Source organism: Schistocerca piceifrons, chromosome X (genome assembly GCF_021461385.2).
Source record: "Schistocerca piceifrons isolate TAMUIC-IGC-003096 chromosome X, iqSchPice1.1, whole genome shotgun sequence".
Classification (NCBI taxonomy): Eukaryota; Metazoa; Arthropoda; class Insecta; order Orthoptera; family Acrididae; genus Schistocerca; species Schistocerca piceifrons.
In genome coordinates this window covers 944636683-944653992 of record NC_060149.1, presented here as the reverse complement: position 1 = coordinate 944653992, position 17310 = coordinate 944636683, and positions in this window count along the sequence as shown.

The following is a 17310-nucleotide window of genomic DNA, read 5'->3' as shown; positions in this document are numbered from 1 at the left end:
TAATTGCCTCGGAAATTAATACAAAAGGCACAACGCCGACATAAGTTCAAGAAGACTGACTCTTCTTACTGGCTATGCTTTAAAACCTTCTTTTGAGACCAATTGTAGATTCGGATGCTTCACTTCACTTTTACTGTATCCCTTGGACCTTCTTATTGACGATGAAAAACAGAAATTGCTTCGGAGTTAAATAAAAAAGACAAAATGCCGACTTAAGTGCAAGAAGACTGACTCATCTTACTGTCTATGTTTTCTACCTTTCCTGTGAGACCAGTGTTAGATTCCGATGCTTCACTTCAGGTGTACTGTATCCCTAGGACCTTCTTATTGACGATGAAACACAGAAAATGCATCGGAATTAAATACAAAAGCACAATGCCGACTTAAGTACAAGAAGACTGACTCTTCTTACCGTCTATGTTTTGAACCTTTCCTGTGGGACCAGTATTGGATTCTAATTCTTCACTCAGGTTTACTGCATCCCAAGGGCCTTCTTATTGCCGTGAAACACGGAAATTGCTTTGGAATTAAATTCAAAAGGCACAATGCCGACTTTATTACAAGAGGACTGACTCTTCTTACATTATGTGATTTGAACCTTTCCTGTGAGACCAGTTTTGGATTCCGATTCATCTCTTCAGGTTTACTGTATCCCTTGGGAGATCTTATTGACGATTAAACACAGAAATTGCATCGGAATTCAATACAAAAGGCACAATGCCGACTGAAGTACGAGAAGACGGGTCCTTCTTACTGTCTACGTTGGGAGCCTTTCCTGTGCGACCAGTTTTAAATTCCGATGCTTCACCTCTGGTCTACTGTATCCCTTGGACCTTCTTATTGACGATGAAAAACAGAAATTGCATCGGAATTAAATAAAAAAGGCAAAATGGCAACTTAAGTAGATGAAGACTGACTTCTCTGACAGTCTATGTTTTGAACATCTCGTGTTACACCAGTTTTAGATGCCGATGCTTCACTTCAGGTTTACTGTACACCTTGGACCGTCGTATTGACGATGAAACACAGAAATTACATGAGGCACAATGCCGACTTAAGTAGAAGAAGACCGACTCTTCTTACTGTCTAAGCTTTGAACCGTTCCTGGGAGACCCGTTTTAGAATCCGAAGCCTCACTTCAAGTTTACTGTATCCCTTGGACCTTCATATTGACATTGGAACACAGAAATTGCATCGGAATTAAATACAAAAGGCACAATGCAGACTTAAGTACAAGCAGACAGACACTTCTTACTGTCTATGTTTTCAACCTTTCCTGTGAGACCGCTTCTAGATTCCGATGCTTAACTTCAGGTTTACTGTATCCCTTGCACCTTCTTATTGACGATGAAACACAAAAATTGCATCGGAATTAAATACAAATGGCACAATGCAGACTTAAGTACAAGCAGACAGACACTTCTTACTGTCTATGTTTTCAACCTTTCCTGTGAGACCGCTTCTAGATTCCGATGCTTAACTTCAGGTTTACTGTATCCCTTGGACATTCTTAATGACGATGAAACACAGACATTGCATCGGAATTAGATACAAAAGGCACAATGCGGACTTAAGTACAGGAAGACTGACTATTCATAGTGTCTATAATTTGAACCCTTCCAGTGAGACCAGTTTTAGATTCCGATGCTCCACTTCAGGTTTACTATATACCTTGGACCATCTTATTGACAATTAAACACAGAAATTGCATCGGAATTCAATACAAATGCACAATGCCGACTGAAGTACAATAAGACGGGCTCTTCTTACTGTCTACGTTATGAGCCTTTCCTGTGAGACCAGTTTTAAATTCCGATGCTTAACTTCAGGTTTACTGTATCCCTTGGACCATCTTATTGACAATGAAACACAGAAATTGCATCGGAATTAAATAAAAAAGGCGCAATGCCGGCATAAGTACAAGAAAATTGACTCTTATTACTAGCTATGATTTGATCCTTTCCTGTGAGCACAGTTTTAGAATCCGATGCTTAACTTCAGGTTTACTGTATCACTTGGACCATCTTATTGACCATGATACACGGAAAATGCATCGGATTAGAAACACAAAAGGCACAATGCCGACTTAAGTACTAGAGGACTGACTCTTCTTACATTCTATGATTTGAGCATATCCTCTGAGACCAGTTTTAGATATCGATGCTTCACTTCAGGTTTACTGTATCCCTGGGACCTTCTTATTGTCGATGAAACAAAGAAATTGCATCAGAATTAAATACAAAAGGCACAATGATGACATAAGTACAAGAAGACTGACTCTTCTTAATTTCTATGATTTGAGCCTTTCCAGTGAGACCAGTTTTAGATTCCCATGCTTCACTTCAGGTTTATTGTATCCCTTGGACTTTCTTATTGACGATGAAACACAGAAATTGCATCGGAATTAAACACAAAATACACAATGCTGACTTAAGAACAAGAAGACTGACCCTTCTTACTGTCTATGTTTGAACCTTTCCATTTCAGACAATTTTTAGTTTCCGATGCTTCACTTCAGGCTTACTGTATCCCTTGGACCTTCTAATTGACGATGAAACACAGGAATTGCATCGGAATTAAATACAAAAGGCGCAATGCCGGCTTAAGTACAAGAGGAACGCCTCATCTTACTGTCCATGTTTTGAACCTTTCGTGTGAGACAAGTATTCGATTCCGATGCTTCACATCGGATTTACTGTATCCCTTGGACCTTCTTATTGACGATGAAACACAGAAATTGCATCGGAATTAAATACAAAAGGCACAATATCGACATAAGTACAAGAGGAATGCCTCATCTTACTGTCTATGACTTGAACCTTTCCTGTGAGACAAGTTTTGGATTCCGATGCTACACTTTAGGTTTACAGTATCTCTGGGACCATCTTATTGACGATGAAACACAGAAATTGCATCGGAATTAAATAAAACAGGCACAATGCGGACTTAAGTACAAGAAGACAGACTCTTCATACTGTCTATGTTTCGAACTTTACCTGTGAGACCAGTTGTAGATTTCGATGCTTTACTTCAGGTTTACAGTATGCCTTGGACCTTCTTATTGGCGATGACACACAGAAATTGCATCGGAACTAAATACAAATTGCAGAATGCAGACTTAAGTACAAGAATACTGACTCTTCTTTCATTCTATGATTTGAACCTTTCCGGAAAGACCAGTTTTAGATTCCGTTGCTACACTTCAGGTTTGCTGCATCCCTTGGACCTTCTTATTGACGATTAAACACGGATTTTGCATCGGTATTCAATACAAAAGGCAAAATGCCGACTTAAGTACAAGAAGACTGATTCTTCTTACTGTCTATGTTTTGAAACTTTCCAGTGAGACCAGTTTTAGTTTCCGATGCTTCACTTTAGGTTTTCTGTATCCCTGGGACCATCTTATTGACGATCAAACACACAAATTGCATCGGAACTAAATACAATATGCACAATGCCGACGTAAGTACAAGAAGACTGACTGTTCTTACTGTCTATGACTTTGAATCTTTCCTGTGAGACCAGTTTTTGATATCGTTGCTTCACTTCAGATTTACTGTATGCCTTGGTCCTTCTTATTGACGATGAAACACAGAAATAGCATCGTAATTAAATACAAAAGGCACAACGCCTTCTTAAGTACTACAAGACTGAATCGTCTTACTGTAAATGCATTAAACCTTTCCTGTGAGACCAGTTTTAGATTCCGATGCTTCACTTCAGGTTTACTGTATCCCTTGGACCTTCTTATTAACGATGAAACACAGATATTGCATCGGAATTAAACACAAAAGGCACAATGCCGACTTCAGTACAAGAAGACTGACTCTTCTTACTGACTATCTGTTTGAACCTTTCCTCTGAGACCAGTTTTAGATTCTGATGTTTCACTTCAGGTTTACTGTATCCCTTGGACCTACTTATTGACGATGAAACACAGAAATTGCATCGGAATTAAACACAAAATGAACAATGCCGACTTAAGTACAAGAAGACTGACTCTTCTTACTGTCTATGTTTGAACCTTTCCATTTGAGACCAGTTTTTGATTCCGATGCTTCACTTCTGTCTTACTGTATCCCTTGGACCTTCTTAATGACGATGAAACATAGTAATTGCATCGGAATTAAATACAAAAAGCACAATGCCGACTTAAGTACAATAGGACTTACTCTTCCTACATTCTATGATTTGAATATTTCCTGTGAGACCAGTTTTAGATTCCCATGCTATACTTCATGTTAATAGTATCTCTTGGACCTTCATATTGATGATGAATCACAGAAATTGCATCAGAATTAACTACAAAATGCACATTGCCGACTTAAGTACAAGAGGACTGACTGTTCTTACAGTCTATGATTTGAGCCTTTCCTGTAGGTCCAGTTTCAGCTTACGACGATTCACTTCAGGTTTACTGTATCCCTTAGACTTTCTTATTGATGATTAAACACAGAAATTGCATCAGAATTCCATAAAAATGCAAAATCCCGACTTAAGTACAAGAAGACTGACTCTTCTTACTGCCTATATTTTGAACCTTTCCTGTGAGACCAGTATTAGATTCCGATGCTTTTCTTCAGGTTTACAGTATTCGTTAGACCTTCTTGTTGACGATGAAACACAGAAATTGCATCGGAATTAAATACATAAGGCACAATGCCGACTTAAGTACAAGAGGACTGACTCTTCTTACATTCTATGATTTGAACCCTTTCTGTGGGACCAGTTTTAGATTCCGATGCCTCACTTCAGGTTTACTGTATCGCTTGGACCATCTTATTGACGATGAAACACAGAAATTGCATCGGAATCATATACAAAAGGCACAATGCCGAATTAAGTACAAGAAGACTGACTCTTCATATAGTCTATGTTTTAAACCTTTGTTGTGATACCAGTTTTAGATTCCGATGCTTCACTTCAGGTTTACTGTATCCCTTGGACCTTCTTATTGACGATGAAACACAGAAATTGCATCGGAATTAAATACAAAATTCACAATGCCGACATAAGTACAAGAAGAGTGAGTCTCCTTACTGTCTATGATTTGAGCCTTTCCTGTGAGACCAGTTATATATTTCGATGCCTCACTTCAGGTTCACTGTATCCCTTGGACCTTCTTATTGAGGATGAAACACAGACATTGCATCGGAATTAAATACAAAAGCCACAATGCCAACTTAAGCACAAGAAGACTGACTCTTCTTACTGTCTAAGTTTTGAACCTTTCCTGTGAGACCCGTTATATATTCCGATGCCTCACTTTAGGTTTACTGTATCCCCTGGACCTTCTTATTGACGATGAAACACAGAAATTGCGTCGGAATTAAATACAAAAGCACAATGCCGACTTAAGTACATGAGGACTGACTCTTCTTATATTTTATGATTTGAGCCTTTCCTGTGAGACCAGTTTCAGATTCCGAAGCATCAATCAGGTTAACTGTATCCCTTGGACCTTCTTATTGAGGATGAAACACAGGCATTGCATCGGAATTAAATACAAAAGGCACAATGCCGTCTTAAGTGGGGGTGGTAGGGACAGAGCATCGAGTGACATTATACTGAGTGCACTATCCGAAGATTTCCTCGAGCAATTAAACAGAGAACCGACTCGTGGAGATAACATCTTGGTCCTACTGATAACAAACAGACCCGAACTCCTCGACTCTGTATGTACAGAACAGGGAATCAGTGATCATAAGGCCGTTGTAGCACCCCTGAATATGGAAGTTAATAGGAATACAAATAAAGGGAGGAAGGTTTATCTGTTTAGCAAGAGTAGTAGAAGGCAGATTTCAGACTACCTAACAGATCAAAACGAAAATTTCTGTTCCGACACTAACAATGTTGAGTGTTTACGGAAAAAGTTCAAGGCAATCGTAAAATACTTTTTAGACAGGTACGTGCCGAGTAAAACTGTGAGAGACGGGAAAAACCCACCGTGGTACAACAACAAAGTTAGGAAACTACTGCGAAAGCAAAGAGAGCTCCACTCCAAGTTTAAACGCAGCCAAAACCTCTCAGACAAACAGAAGCTAAACGATGTCAAAGTTAGCGTAAGGGGGGCTATGCGTGGAGCGTTCATTGAATTCGAAAGTAAAATTCTATGTACCGACTTGACAGAAAATCCTAGGAAGTTCTGGTCTTACGTTAAATCAGTAAGTGGCTCGAAACAGCATATCCAGACACTACAGGATGATGATGGCATTGAAACAGAGGATGACACGCGTAAAGCTGAAATACTAAACACCTTCTTCCAAAGCTGTTTCACAGAGGAAGACCGCACTGCAGTTCCTTCTCTAAATCCTCGCACAAACGAAAAAATGGCTGACATCGAAATAAGTGTCCAAGGAATAGAAAAGCAACTGGAATCACTCAATAGAGGAAAATCCACTGGACCTGATGGGATACCAATTCGATTCTACACAGAGTACGCGAAAGAACTTGCCCCACTTCTAACAGCCGTGTACCGCAAGTCTCTAGAGGAACAGAGGGTTCCAAATGATTGGAAAAGAGCACAGGTAGTCCCAGTCTTCAAGAAGGGTCGTCGAGCAGATGCGCAAAACTATAGACCTATATCTCTGACGTCGATCTCTTGTAGAATTTTATAACATGTTTTTTGCTCGCGTATCATGTCATTTCTGGAAACCCAGAATCTACTATGTAGGAATCAACATGGATTCCGGAAACAGCGATCGTGTGAGACCCAACTCGCTTTATTTGTTCATGAGACCCAGAAAATATTAGATACAGGCTCCCAGGTAGATGCTATTTTTCTTGACTTCCGGAAGGCGTTCGATACAGTTCCGCACTGTCGCCTGATAAACAAAGTAAGAGCCTACGGAATATAAAACCAGCTGTGTGGTTGGATTGAAGAGTTTTTAGCAAACAGAACACAGCATGTTGTTATCAATGGAGAGACGTCTACGGACGTTAAAGTAACCTCTCGCGTGCCACAGGGGAGTGTTATGGGACCATTGCTTTTCACAATATATATAAATGACCTAGTAGATAGTGTCGGAAGTTCCATGCGGCTTTTCGCGGATGATGCTGTAGTATACAGAGAAGTTGCTGCATTAGAAAATTGTAGCGAAATACAGGAAGATCTGCAGCGGATAGGCACTTGGTGCAGGGAGTGGCAACTGACCCTTAACATAGACAATTGTAATGTATTGCGAATACATAGAAAGAAGGATCCTTTATTGTATGATTATATGATAGCGGAACAAACACTGGTAGCAGATACTTCTGTAAAATATCTGGGAGTATGCGTGCGGAGCGATTTGAAGTGGAATGATCATATAAAATTAATTGTTGGTAAGGCGGGTACCAGGTTGAGATTCATTGGGAGAGTCCTTAGAAAATGTAGTCCATCAACAAAGGAGGTGGCTTACAAAACACTCGTTCGACCTATACTTGAGTATTGCTCATCAGTGTGGGATCCGTACCAGATCGGTCTGACGGAGGAGATAGAGAAGATCCAAAGAAGAGCGGCGCGTTTCGTCACAGGGTTATTTGGTAACCGTGATAGCGTTACGGAGATGTTTAATAAACTCAAGTGGCAGACGCTGCAAGAGAGGCGCTCTGCATCGCGGTGTAGCTTGCTCGCCAGATTTCGAGAGGGTGCGTTTCTGGATGAGGTATCAAATATCTTGCTTCCCCCTACTTATACCTCCCGAGGAGATCACGAATGTAAAATTAGAGAGATTAGAGCGCGCACGGAGGCTTTCAGACAGTCGTTCTTCCCGCGAACCGTACGAGACTGGAACAGGAAAGGGAGGTAATGACAGTGGCACGTAAGGTGCCCTAGGCCACACACCGATGGGTGGCTTGCGGAGTATCAATGTAGATGTAGATGTAGAAGTACAAGAAGACTGTCTCTTCTTACTGTCTAAGTTTTGAACCATCCCTGGGAAACCAGTTTTAGATTCCGATGCTTCACTTCAGGTTTACTGTATCCCTTCGACCGTCGTATTGACGAGAAATACCGAAATTACATCTTAATTAAAGACAAAAGGCACAAAGCCGCCTTAACTACAAGAAGACTGACTCTTCCTACTGTCTATGTTTTGGAGCTTTCCTGTGGACCTGTTTTAGATTACGATGTTCACTTCAGGTTTACTCTATACCTTAAACCTTCTTATTGACGATGAATCACAGAAATTGCATCGGAATTAAAAACAAAAGCCACAATGCCGACTTCAGTACAAAAACACTGACTATTCTTACTGTCTGTGCTTTGAACCCTTCCTGTGAGACCAGTTTTAGATTCCGATGCTTCTCATCAGGTTTACTGTATCCCTTGGACCTTCTTATTGACGATGAAACACAGAAATTGCATCGGAATTAAATACAAAAGGCAAAATACCGACTTAAGTACAAGAAGACTGACTCTTCCTACTGTCTATGATTTCAACGTTTCCAGTGAGACCAGTTTTAGATTCCGATGCTTCACTTCAGGTTTACTGTATCCCTTGGACCTTCTTATTGACGATGAAACACAGAAATTGCATCGGAATTAAATACAAAAGGTACAATGCCGACTTAAGTACAAGAGGACTGAATCTTCATACATTCTATGATTTGAACCTTTCCTGTGAGACCAGTTTACGATTCCGATGCTTCACTTCTGGTTTACTGTATCCCTTGGACCTTCATATTGACGATGAAACACAGAAATTGCATCGGAATTACGTACAAAAATCACAATGCCGACTTAAGTAAAAGAGGACTGTCTCTACTTACATTCTATGATTTGAACCTTTCCTGTGAGACCAGTTTTAGATTGCTTTGCTTCTCTTCAGGGTTACTGTATCCCTTGGACCTTCTTATTGACGATTAAACACAGAAATTGCATCGGAATTCAATACAAAAGGAAAATGCCAACTAAAGTAAAGGAAGACTCACTCTTCTTACTGTCTATGTTTGAACCTTTCCTGTGAGACCAGTTTTAGATTCCGATGCTTCACTTCAGGTTTACTGTATCCCTTGGTCCTTCTTATTGATAATGAAACACTGTAATTGCATCGGAATTAAATACAAAAGGCAAAATGCCGACTTAAGTACAAGAAGACTTACATCTCTTACTGTCTATGTTTTGAACCGTTCCTGTGGGACCAGTTATAGATTCCGATGCTTCACTTTATGTTTACTGTATGTCTTGGACCTTGTTATTGACGATGAAACACAGAAATTGCATCGGAATTAAATACAAAAGGCACAATGGTTAATTAAGTACGAGAACAATGACTCATCTTACTGTCTCTTTTGAACTTCTCCTGTGAGCCCAGTCATAGATTCCAATGCCACACTTCATGTTTACTGTATCCCTTGGAGTTTCTAGCGACAAAGATCCACAGAAAATGCATCGGAATTAAATACAAAAGGCACTATGCCGACTTACGTACAAGTAGACTGACTCTTCTTACTGTGAATCATTTGAACCTTTCGTGTGAGACTAGTTTTAGATTCCGATGCTTTACTTCAGGTTTACTGTATCCCTTGGACCTTCTTATTGACGATGAAACACAGAAATTGCATCGGAATTAAATACAAATGGCACAATGCTGAGTTAAGTACAAGAAGACTGACTCTTCTTTCTGTCTATGTTTTGAACCTTTCCTGTGCGACCAGTTTTAGATTGCTTTGCTTCTCTTCAGGATTACTGTTTCCCTTGGGCTTACTTATTGACGATGAAACACGCAAATTGTATCGGAATTAAATACAAAAGGCACAATGCCGTTTAAGTACAAGAACTGACTCTTGTTACTGTCTATATTTTGAACCTTTCCTGTGGGTCCGGTTTTATATTCCGATGCTTTGCTTTAGGTTTACTGTATCCCTTGCACCTTCTTATTGACGATGAAACACAGAAATTACATCGAAATTAAATAGAGAAGGCACAATGTCGACTTAATTACAAGAACACTTACTCTTCTTACTGTCTAGGCTTTGAGCTTTTCCTGTGAGACCAGTTTTAGATTCCGATACTCCACTTTAGGTTTACTGTATCGCGTAGACATAAATATTGACAATGAAACACAGAAATTGCACCGGAATTAAATACATAAGGCACACTGCCGACTTAAGTACAAGAAGACTGACTCTTCTTACTGTCTATAATTTGAACCTTTCCTGTGAGACCAGTTTTAGATTCCGATGCTTCACTTCAGGTTTACTGTATCCCTTGGACCTTCGTATTGACCATGAAACACAGAAATTGCTTCGGAATTAAATACAAAACGCACAATGGCGTTTAAGTACAAGTACTGACTCTTCTTACTGCCTATGTTTTGAACCTTTCCTGTGGGACAAGTTTTAGATTCCGATGCTTTGCTTTAGGTTTTCTGTATCCCTTGGACTTTCCTATTGACGATAAGACACAGAAACTGCATCGGAATTAAATACAAAAGGCACAATGCAGACTTAAGTAGAAGAGGATTGACTTATCTTACATTCTATGATTTGAACCTTTCCTGTGAGACCAGTTATAGATTCCTATGCTTCACATCAGGTTTACTGTATCCCTTGGACCTTAATATTGACGATGAAACACAAAAATTACATCGGAATTAAATACAGATGGAACAACGCCGACTTAAGTACGAGAAGACTGACTCTTCTTACTGTCTATGATTTGAACATTACCTGTGAGACCAGTTACAGATTCCGATGCTTCACTTCAGGTTAACTGAATCCCTTAGACTTTCTTATTGGCGATGAAACACAGAAATTGCATCGGAATTAAATACAAAAGGCATAATGCCGACTTAAAAACAAGAGGACTGACTCTTCTTACATTCTATGATTTGAGAATTTCCTGTGAAATCAGTTTTAGGTTCCGATGCTTCACTTCAGGTTTACTGTATCTCTTGGAATTTTTATTGACGATGAAACATAGATATTGCATCGGTAATAAATACAAAAGGCACAATGCCGGCTCAAGTACAAGAAGAGTGACTCTTCTTACCGTTCATGCTTTGAACCTTTCGTGTGAGACCAGTTTTAGATTCCGATTCACCACTTCCGGTGTACTGTATTGCTTGGACCTTCTTATTGACAATGAAACACAGAAATAGCTTCGGAATTAAATACAAAAGCAAAATACCGACTTAAGTACAAGAAGACTAACTCTTCTTACGTTCAATGATTTGACCGTTTCCTGTGAGACCAGTTTTAGATTCCGATGCTTCTCTTCAGGTTTACTATATCCCTTGGACCTTCTTATTGACGATGAAATACAGAAATTGCATCGGAATTAAATACAAAGGCATAATGCCGACTTAAGTAGTAGAAGGCTGAGTCTTCTTACTGTTTATGTTTTGAACCTTTCCAGTGAGATCAGTTTTAGATTTCTATGCTTCACTTTACGTTTACTGTATCCATTGGACCTTCTTATTGACGATGAAACACAGAAATAGCATCGGAAATAATACAAAGGGCATAATGCCGAATTAAGTAGAGGAGGACTGACTCTTCCTACATTCTATGACTTGAACCTTTCCTGTGAGACTAGTTTTAGATGCTGATGCTTCACTTCAGGTTTACTGTATCCCTTGGACCTTCTTATTGACGATGAAACTCATAAATTGCAAGGGAATTACATACAAATGACACGATGCCGATTAAGTACAAGAGGACTGACTCTTCTTACTGACTATGTTTTGAACCTTTCCTGTGAGTCCAGTTTTAGATTCCGATGCTTCACTTTAGGTTTACTGTATCACTTGGACCTTCTTACTGACGATGAAACACAGAAATTGCATCGGAATTAAATAGAAAAGGCACAATGCCGACTTAGTTACAAGAAGACTGACTATTCTTACCGTCTATGATTCGAACCTTTCCTGTGAGACCAGCTTTAGATTTCGATGCTTCACTTCAGGTTTACTGTATCCCTTGGACCTTCTTATTTACGATGAATCACAGAAATTGCATCGGAATTAAATACAAAATGCACAATGCCGACCTAAGTACAAGAAGTCTGACCCTTCTTTCTGTCTATGACTTCAGCCTTTCCTGTGAGACCAGTTTTCGATTCCGATGCTTCACTTCAGGTTTACTGTATCCCTTGGACACTCTTATTGACGATGGAACACAGAAATAGCATCGGAATTAAATAGAAAAGGCACAATGCCGACTTAGTTACAAGAAGACTGACTCTTCTTACTGTCTATGATTCGAACCTTTCCTGTGAGACCAGTTTTAAATTCCGATGCTTCATTTCAGGTTTACTGTATCCCTTGGACCTTCTTATTGACAATGAAACACAGATATTCCATCGGAATTATATACAAAAGGCACAATGCCGACTTAAGCACAAGTAGACTGACTCTTCTTTCTGTCTAAGATTTGAACCTTTCCTGTGAGACCAGTTGTGGATTCCGATGCTTCACTTCATGTTTACTGTATCCCTTGGACTTTCTTATTGACGATAAGACACAGAAATTGCAACGGAATTAAATATAAAAGGCAAAATGCTGGCCTAAGTACAAGAAGACTGACTCTTCTTACATTCTATGATTTGAGGCTTTCCTGTGAGATCAGTTTCAGGTTCCGATGCCTCTCTCCAGGATTACTGTATCTCTTGGACCTTCTTATTGACGATGAAATACAGAAATTGCATCGGAATTAAATACAAAGGCATAATGCCGACTTAAGTAGTAGAAGGCTGAGTCTTCTTACTGTCTATGTTTTGAACCTTTCCAGTAAGATCAGTTTTAGATTTCTATGCTTCACTTTACGTTTACTGTATCCATTGGACCTTCTTATTGACGATGAAACACAGAAATAGCATCGGAAATAATACAAAGGGCAGAATGCCGAATTAAGTAGAGGAGGACTGACTCTTCCTACAGTCTATGACTTGAAACTTTCCTGTGAGACCAGTTTTAGATGCCGATGCTTCACTTCAGGTTTACTGTATCCCTTGGACCTTCTTATTGACGATGAAACTCATAAATTGCAAGGGAATTACACTCCAGGAAATTGAAGTAAGAACACCGTGAATTCATTGTGCCAGGAAGGGGAAACTTTATTGACACATTCCTGGGGTCAGATACATCACATGATCACACTGACAGAACCACAGGCACATAGACACAGGCAACAGAGCATGCACAATGTCGGCACTAGTACAGTGTATATCCACCTTTCGCAGCAATGCAGGCTGCTATTCTCCCATGGAGACGATCGTAGAGATGCTGGATGTAGTCCTGTGGAACGGCTTGCCATGCCATTTCCACCTGGCGCCTCAGTTGGACCGGCGTTCGTGCTGGACGTGCAGACCGCGTGAGACGACGCTTCATCCAGTCCCAAACATGCTCAATGGGGGACAGATCCGGAGATCTTGCTGGCCAGGGTAGTTGACTTACACCTTCTAGAGCACGTTGGGTGGCACGTGATACATGCGGACGTGCATTGTCCTGTTGGAACAGCAAGTTCCCTTGCCGGTCTAGGAATGGTAGAACGTTGGGTTCGATGACGGTTTGGATGTACCGTGCACTATTCAGTGTCCCCTCGACGATCACCAGTGGTGTACGGCCAGTGTAGGAGATCGCTCCCCACCATGATGCCGGGTGTTGGCCCTGTGTGCCTCGGTCGTATGCAGTCCTGATTGTGGCGCTCACCTGCACGGCGCCAAACACGCATACGACCATCATTGGCGCCAAGGCAGAAGCGACTCTCATCGTTGAAGACGACACGTCTCCATTCGTCCCTCCATTCACGCCTGTCGCGACACCACTGGAGGCGGGCTGCATGATGTTGGGGCGTGAGCGGAAGACGGCCTAACGGCGTGCGGGACCGTAGCCCAGCTTCATGGAGACGGTTGCGAATGGTCCTCGCCGATACCCCAGGAGCAACAGTGTCCCTAATTTGCTGGGAAGTGGCGGTGCGGTCCCCTACGGCACTGCGTAGGATCCTACGGTCTTGGCGTGCACCCGTGCGTCGCTGCGGTCCGGTCCCAGGTCGACGGGCACGTGCACCTTCCTCCGACCACTGGCGACAACATCGAAGTACTGTGGAGACCTCACGCCCCACGTGTTGAGCAATTCGGCGGTACGTCCACCCGGCCTCCCGCATGCCCACTATACGCCCTCGCTCAAAGTCCGTCAACTGCACATACGGTTCACGTCCACGCTGTCGCGGCATGCTACCAGTGTTAAAGACTGCGATGGAGCTCCGTATGCCACGGCAAACTGGCTGACACTGACGGCGGCGGTGCACAAATGCTGCGCAGCTAGCGCCATTCGACGGCCAACACCGCGGTTCCTGGTGTGTCCGCTGTGCCGTGCGTGTGATCATTGCTCGTACAGCCCTCTCGCAGTGTCCGGAGCAAGTATGGTGGGTCTGACACACCGGTGTCAATGTGTTCTTTTTTCCATTTCCAGGTGTGTATATACAAATGACACAATGCCGATTAAGTACAAGAGGACTGACTCTTCTTACTGGCTATGTTTTGAACCTTTCCTGTGAGTCCAGTTTTAGATTCCGATGCTTCACTTTAGGTTTACTGTATCACTTGAACCTTCTTACTGACGATGAAACACAGAAATTGCATCTGAATTAAATAGAAAAGGCACAATGCCGACTTAGTTACAAGAAGACTGACTCTTCTTACTGTCTATGATTCGAACCTTTCCTGTGAGACCAGCTTTAGATTTCGATGCTTCTCTTCAGGTATACTGTATCCCTTGGACCTTCTTATTTACGATGAAACGCAGAAATTGCATCGGAATTAAATGCAAAATGCACAATGCCGACCTAAGTACAAGAAGACTGACCCTTCTTTCTGTCTGTGATTTGAGCCTTTCCTGTGAGACCAGTTTTCGATTCTGAAGCTTCACTTCAGGTTTACTGTATCCCTTGGACACTCTTATTGACGATGGAACACAGAAATAGCATCGGAATTAAATAGAAAAGGCACAATGCCGACTTAGTTACAAGAGGACTGACTCTTCTTACTGTCTATGATTCGAACCTTTCCTGTGAGACCAGTTTTAGATTCCGATGCTTCATTTGAGGTTTACTGTATCCCTTGGACCTTCTTATTGACAATGAAACACAGAAATTCCATCGGAATTAAATACAAAAGGCAAAATGCCGACTTAAGTACAAGGTGACTGACACTGCTTACTGTCTGTGTTTTGAACCTTTCCTGTGAGACCAGTTTCAGATTAAGATGCATCACTTCAGGTTTACTATATCCCTTGGACCTTCGTATTGATGATGAAACATAGAATTTTCATCGGAATTAAATACAAAAGGCAAAATGCCGACTTAAGTACAAGAAGACTGACTCTTCTTACTGTCTACGGTTTGAGCCTTTCCTGTGAGACCAGTTTTAGATTCCGATGCACCACTTCCGGTGTACTGTGTTGCTTGGACCTTCTTGTTGACAATGAAACACAGAGATAGCTTCGGAATTAAATACAAAAGCAAAATGCCGACTTAAGTCCAAGAAGACTGACTCTTCTTTCGTTCTATGATTTGAGCGTTTCCTGTGAGACCAGTTTTAGATTCCGATGCTTCTCTTCAGGTTTACTGTATCCCTTGGACCTTCTTACTGACAATGAAACACAGAAATTGCATCGGAATTAAATAGAAAAGGTACAATGCCGACTTAGTTACAAGAAGACTGACTCTTCTTACTGTCTATGATTGGAACCTTTCCTGTGAGACCAGCTTTAGATTTCCATGCTTCACTTCAGGTTTACTGTATCCCTTGGACCTTCTTATTTACGATGAAACACAGAAATTGCATCGGAATTAAATACAAAATGCACAATGCCGACCTAAGTACAAGAAGACTGACCCTTTTTTCTGTCTATGATTTGAGCCTTTCCTGTGAGACCAGTTTTCGATTCCGATGCTTCACTTCAGGTTTACTGTATCCCTTGTACACTCTTATCACTCTTATTGACGATGGAACACAGAAATAGCAGCGGAATTAAATAGAAAAGGCGCAATGCCGACTTAGTTACAAGAGGACTGACTCTTCTTACTGTCTATGATTCGAACCCTTCCTGTGAGACCAGTTTTAGATTCCGATGCTTCATTTCAGGTTTACTGTATCCCTTGGACCTTCTTATTGACAATGAAACACAGAAATTCCATCGGAATTAAATACAAAAGGCAAAATGCCGACTTAAGTACAAGAAGACTGGCTCTTCTTTCGTTCTATGATTTGTGCGTTTCCTGTGAGACCAGTTTTAGATTCCGATGCTTCTCTTCAGGTTTACTGTATCCCTTGGAACTTCTTACTGACGATGAAATACAGAAATTGCATCGGAATTAAATAGAAAAGGCACAATGCCGACTTAGTTACAAGAGGACTGACTCTTCTTACTGTCTATGATTCGAACCCTTCCTGTGAGACCAGTTTTAGATTCCGATGCTTCATTTCAGGTTTACTGTATCCCTTGGACCTTCTTATTGACAATGAAACACAGAGATTCCATCGGAATTAAATACTAAAGGCAAAATGCCGACTTAAGTACAAGAAGACTGGCTCTTCTTTCGTTCTATGATTTGTGCGTTTCCTGTGAGACCAGTTTTAGATTCCGATGCTTCTCTTCAGGTTTACTGTATCCCTTGGAACTTCTTATTGACGATGAAATACAGAAATTGCATCGGAATTTAATACAAAGGCATTTTGCCGACGTAAGTAGAAGAAGGCTGAGTCTTCCTACTGTCTATGTTTTGAACCTTTCCAGTGAGATCAGTTTTAGATTTCTATGCTTCACTTTACGTTTACTGTATCCATTGGACCTTCTTATTGACGATGAAACACAGAAATAGCATTGGAAATAATAAAAAGGGCACAATGCCAAATTAAGTAGAGGAGGACTGACTCTTCCTCCATTCTATGACTTGAACCTTTCCTGTGAGACTAGTTTTAGATGCCGATGCTTCACTTCAGGTTTACTGTATCCCTTGGTCCTTCTTATTGACGATGAAACTCATAAATTGCAAGGGAATTATATACAAATGGCACAATGCCGATTAAGTACAAGAGGACTGACTCTTCTTACTGGCTATGTTTTGAACCTTTCCTGTGAGTCCAGTTTTAGATTCCGATGCTTCACTTTAGGTTTACTGTATCACTTGGACCTTCTTACTGACGATGAAACACAGAAATTGCATCGGAATTAAATAGAAAAGGCACAATGCCGACTTAGTTAGAAGAAGACTGACTCTTCTTACTGTCTATGATTCGAACCTTTCCTGTGAGACCAGCTTTAGATTTCGATGCTTCACTTCAGGTTTACTGTATCCCTTGGACCTTCTTATTTACGATGAAAC